The 6,239-nt window shown below is 33.5% G+C and overlaps 1 non-coding gene across 1 annotated transcript; it reads left to right on the forward strand.

Moving 5' to 3' along the window:
• The first annotated feature begins 5,844 nt into the window (after positions 1-5,844).
• Positions 5,845-5,951, forward strand: LOC144229657 (U6 spliceosomal RNA). Its single transcript, XR_013334547.1, has one exon. It is a non-coding gene; the product is annotated as a U6 spliceosomal RNA (small nuclear RNA).
• The last annotated feature ends 288 nt before the right edge of the window (positions 5,952-6,239 follow it).

Here is a 6,239-nt window from a genome sequence, read left to right on the forward strand (position 1 = left end):
AGCATTTACTTGTTATTGCATTTGTCATGCACTAAAAAAGAAAAAAGAAAAAACAAAAAACCCAGAATAATGCTCTCATTGCAAGATTCTTAATCATATCTTCAAATACATTTATTTCCAAATAAAGTAACTTTTGTAAGTTCCAGAGATTAGGATTTGCTATCTTTAGTGACCCTTATCTTACCTACTGTAGGTGCATTATGTAGTTTCAATAAAGATCAGTCAGATGATACAGGACACATAACACTTGGCCAACTCTTAAATAGTCTAGAAATATACTGTATAATTTATATTACCTATCAATTCCTAACACCCACTATCTTCATGGCTAATTCAATCTTTATTTCATACTATTTTTCACATAAAAAGTCCTGGATAAACTAGTAAATTATACATTTTTATTAGGTGATTGTGATGTTGGTACATATCCACCATCTCTCATGCAGAATCTCTTGTCAAATGTGACAAGATGTAACACTGGTTAGATAACTAAATGTCTAGAGTTTGGAAATTTTTATAGGTATTTAGAAGACAAAAGTGATCCAAGTCAGGATAGTATCCTCATAGTATTACTTTCCATGTAGTAGGTTACCAACATTATAATTCAATCTACACAAGTCCCCAAATATATTCACTATTGAGTGTGACTTGAGTTAAATTAGGTTTCTGGTATTTTGTCCAGGGCATAGTTATCTCTGTCTCTAGTTCCCATTAAAGAGAGGAAAGTATGACATATCATTTTAAAGTTCACCTTGCACTTAAATTAGTTCTCAGTTCAGGTTTCTATTACCAAGAAAAAACATGATCCTTTCACTGCATTACTAGGTGCTACTTTCCCCAGGGTTTTGTGGAACTTAACATTTATTTTTCATCCCTGCACTTTCTTCCCAGTTAAAGACAGAAAACATTTCTCAATGCTGAGACTTTGCAGTCTTTAACAGTGCAGCCCCATTCAAACAACTGTAGAACTATGCTGCCACTTTCTTTATAGGAATTCTGTGCAGGAAAGGAGATAATGCCTTCAAACATTTTACATAGTTTCTTGGATATTAAATGGAAAAGAGAATATGAAAAATAAAACACACATAATTCAAAACATTTAGAGTAAAATCCCATGACTTCAACACCACTGGGGTCAAATTAGATGTAAGAAATTCAGTGGGCCAAACAGCTGAGGATTGATAAGTAACTATGTAACTAATTGCTTCTCCTGAATCCTTCTTCTTGATATTAAAGAATAATAATTATAAAAACCTTAGTGTAGTGTTTCTCACATACCTGCTCAGTCAGAATGAATTGAGATTTTATTAAAAAGATGATACTTTCCCTCCATCTCATGGCATTGTAAATTTAAAAGGCTTGGGATACCTGGATGGCTCAGTTAGTAGAGCATGCCCATGTTGGGCATCTGGCCTATCTTAAAAAAAAAAAAACCAAAAACTGGCTGGCAGGGAGGGTAGGGTAGTGTAAAGAGGAAATTTGTGTTTTCTGAAAATCTCAGCATACCATTCCAGTAAACAGCTAAGCTTGGTAACTACTGTGAAAAATGAGTGGTCCTAATTTCTCAGTCTTGCCAAGCTTTACCAGTTTTATAAGAATATTAAGAAAATAGGGGCGCCTGGGTGGCTTAGTCTTGAGCGTCCGACTTTCGCTTAGGTCATGATCTCGCGGTTCGTGGGTTCGTGCCCCGCGTCGGGCTCTGTGCTGACTGCCAGCTCAGAGCCTGGAGCCTGTTTCAGTCTGTGACTCCCTCTCTCTCTGACCCTCCCCTGCTCATGCTGTCTCTCTCTCTCTTAGAAATAAATAAAACATTAAAAAAAAAAAGAATATTAAGAAAATATATTAATGTTGAAGAATAACTAATTTTTAGCTAATTATTTTTTAAGAGGAATCTCCTTTAGCTTGAAAATATTTTTATGAATATAGACAGGCAAATATGCTATATTTATTAGTAAATTAAAAAATGGCCAAGCAACAATCAAAACCTACTCACTGTAGATAAGCTCTAAATAAATATCCTTCACATATCATGAGATTATGGACATACAGAAATCAAACTAATGCTCCTCAACTAATTCAAGCTGCTATTTTCTTTTAACTTTTGTCTTTTGTTGTTATGGGAGTTTGTTTCCCACAAAACTCTATTTTCTTGCTTTGAGCCCCTAGTGATATGCAAACTTCTCAGTTAAGTAGCCACACAAGTGGTTACCAATGAATCTTAAAATTTCATCCATATGATCAATGTGATTTTAGAAAACATGTGGTGTGGCTATTATGATGGATTTGAACCCCAGTGAACCTCAAACTCATAATGAGTCTGTACTCATCTACCAGTGCTTTTCTACGGAACTTCAAGGTTTGCATCAGAGTGGTAATCTGAAGGATGAAGATAAATCAAAAGAGCTAAAAGTGTACCCTAAGGTAGATAGGACCTTCACCAACTGCAAGGCAGCAATCTGCTAAAGGTCATGGTCAAAACAAGAGAACTAACAAAAATTATTCCATGGAACTCTATGCCATCATCAAAAGCAAAACAAGAGCTGCTTATGAGAGCTGAGAAATTGCTCTTTGATCTCCAGGTACTCACTATTTCCATACTAGAGGCTTTCCAAAGGCTGGGAAATTGCTGAAAACAACTGAGAGTAATCCCTCTAAGAATCTCCCGGCCATCTCTAAGAGCACAACAAATGTTTTCCAAAGACTGATGTCTAAGTAGCAGGAGAATAGAAATCACCTGAAGGCAGAAAAATAGAAAGTAGAATTGGGTAGCAGCCAGATTGCCCTCAAAATCGGCAGCCAAACTATAAAGCAGGTAGAATTCTTCCATAGTTTGGAGATCTGGCAGCTCGGCTATACAGAAATATGCAAACTATGGCTGATATTCAGATCCAAACCCTGTTGCAGAGAAAACATGATCACAACCATAAAATTTTGCAGAAAGTGGCAAAGTGAATGCAAATAAAGCTGCAGTGATATCTAAACCAAAATAAACCCCTCAGATTAGATTCATTCAACTCCATACATTAGAAGTTGAACAAAAAAATGGATAAGTATTTAGTGGTAAATATTATTTTATTTTCTCTCTATTATTCTTTTAGAATGACTCTGAATGGCAACCAAAAGTTACAACATATGTAAAAAATGCAGGAAAGTATGAATATCAGTCAGGAGAAATATAGCCCCAAAGTTAACATTAATAAGCAAAGCATTTAAAATAACTATGATTGATAAGTTAAAGGATCTAACAGAAAAGGAAGAAAATTAGTATAAAGGTGCAANAAAAAATATATCAGAAATTATTGGTATTGTCTCCCAGACACTGGACAGAGAAACAATTTTGTGAACTTAAAGAGATAAATGGAAATTAGACCAAATATTAAGGGATAGAAGATTGAAAAATTAGTAAAAAGTAGTTGATAGGTTGGACAATATCAACTAGATAACATATGGATAATTAGGATTCCAGAAGGAGGAGAGAGAGAAATTGAGCAAAGTAATTATTTGAAGAGAAACTATTAAAGACAACTACCACAGAGCTGAATTTAACAATACTATCAATTTTTTTGATCTATTGACATCTATAGACTATTTCATCCAACATCATCAGAATACACATTTTTCTCAAGCTCACATGAAATACTCACCAAGATAGACAACATTCTGGACACTTAGCAAATTCAAAGAGGAATCATTCAATGTCTTCTCACAGATCACAACTGAATAAAACTAGAAGTTAGCAAAAAGATAACTGGAAAATCCCACAATATGTGGAGCCTAAAAAATACACTTCTAAATAACACATTGGTTAAAGAAGAAATATCAAGAGAAATTAAAGATATTGATAACTAAATGAAAACGAAAACACAGCTTATAAAAAATCTTATGGGATACAGTGAAAGTAGTGCTCAGAGACAAATTTAACAGACTTTAGACATATATTCAAAAAGAAGAAAGATACAAAATTAATAATCCAAGTTTCCATTTTAGGAAACTAGAAAAAGCACAGCATATAAAATCCAAGGCAAGCAGAAAAAAGAAATAATAAGAATTAGAGCAGAAATCAATAAAACTGAAAATGGGAAATCAATAGAGAAAAATCAGTGAAATCAAAAAGTTCTATGAAAAGATTAATAAAATCAATAAGCCTCTGACCAGCATAACTAAGAAAAAAAGAAAAGACATTAATCACTAGCATCAGAAATGAAAAAGGGGACACCACCATGAGACACTCTTGAATGTTGAGAACAAACAGAGGACTGATGGGCATGGGGGGAGGGGAAAGGGGGTGATGGGCATGGAGGAGGGCATTTGTGGGGATGAGCACTGGGTATTATATGGAAACCAACTTGACAATAAACTATTTAAAAAAAAAGAAAAAGGGGACACCACCAAAGTGTGGTCCTATGGAAATTAAAATGATAACAGCAACAACAAAACACTATGAACAATGTTATGTCCACAAATTTGATAAGCTCAATGAAATGGATCAATTCCTTGAAAGACACTATTTACAGAAACTCATGCAAGAAGAAATAGATGATCTGAATAAGCCTATATCTATTAAAAAGATAAATCAATAATTAATAGTCTTCTAAAACAGAAAGAACATAGTCCAGATGGGTTCACTGATGAATTCTAAGGAACATTTAAGGAAGTAATTATAATGATACTCTACCTTCTCTTTCATAGAACAAAAGCAGAGAGAATTCCTAACTCATCCTGAGGTCAATATTGCCCTCATACCAAAACTAGAAAAAAATATCACAATAAAAGAAAACAGACCAATATCTCTCATGAATATAGAAGCAAAAGATATCAGCAATAGAATTTTAATGCATAAAAATTATTTGACACCATGACCAATTGGAATTTTTGCAAGTATGAAAGGCTGGTTCAACATTCAAAAAGTGATTAATATAATCCACCTCATCAATAGGGGCTAAAAAATAAAAAAATAACATCATTATATCAACATATGGATAATAGCATTTGACAAAATGTAACATCTATTCATGATAAAAAAAAATTCAGTAAGTTGGGAATACAGAAATACTTTCTCAGCCTGACCAAACAAATCTAAAACATACCTGTAGGAACATCATACTTAACAGCAAGAAACTTGAAGCTTTCCTATTAAGATCAGGTATAAGACAAGGAGGTCTACTCTCACCATTCCTTTTCAATACTGTACTGGAAGTTCTAGCTAATGCAATAGGACAAGAAAAGGAAATAAAAGGCATATAGTTTGGAAAAAAAAGAAATAAAACTATCTTCACAGATGACACAATCAATTACATAGAAAGTCTGAAAAAATGACCAAAACAAACAAACAAACAAAAAACCAAACAACAAAATACTGGAACAAATAGAAGATTAAAGCAAGGTTGCAGGATACAAGGCTAGTGTACAAAAGTCAATTACTTTCCCATATAGCATCAATGAATAGACAGAATTTAAATTTAAAAACATTATTTACATCAGTACTCCAAATGTTAAGTACCTAGATGTAAGTCTAACAAAATATACACAACTGTAAATAAAGAAAACTACAAACTCTAATGGACAAAATCAAAGAAAAGCTAAGTAAGTGGAGGAATTTTCCATGTTCAAGGGTAGGGAGACTCAATACTGTCATTATTGACATTAATACAACTCATTAATGTCACACTCAATACTATTTTACCCAACTTGATGTATAATAAAAATCCCAGCTAGTTATTTTGTGAGTATTAAGAAACAGATTTTAAAGTTTATGTAGGAAGGCAAAAGATCCAGAATAACCAACATAGTATTGAAGAAGAGTAAGTGGTAAGGCTGACATACCCAACTTTAAGACTTATTATAGTGCTTGGTTTGGCACCACGTATAGAAAAACTGGAATGATCCTGAGAAGATGAGAACGACCCCTGCACAAGGATGACTTACTATGAAGGCATAGTAATCAAGACATTCTGGCAGTGACTAAAGCATGGACAAATAGATCAAAGGAATAGAGAGTCTAGAATGGACCCACATAAATAGAGTTGACTGGTCTTTGACAAAGGAATAAAGGCAATTAAATGGAACAAAGATAGTCTTTCAACAAATGATGCTAGAAAAATTGGACATCCACATGAAATAAAGTAGATCTATAAAACTATAAAACTCTTAGAAAATAACATAATAGAAAACCTAGATGATCTAGAGTATGATGATCACTTTTAAATACAACGTCATGCTCCATTAGAGAAATAATTGAT

Source organism: Crocuta crocuta, unplaced genomic scaffold, assembly GCF_008692635.1.
Source record: "Crocuta crocuta isolate KB4526 unplaced genomic scaffold, BGI_CrCroc_1.0 scaffold885, whole genome shotgun sequence".
NCBI lineage: Eukaryota > Metazoa > Chordata > Mammalia > Carnivora > Hyaenidae > Crocuta > Crocuta crocuta.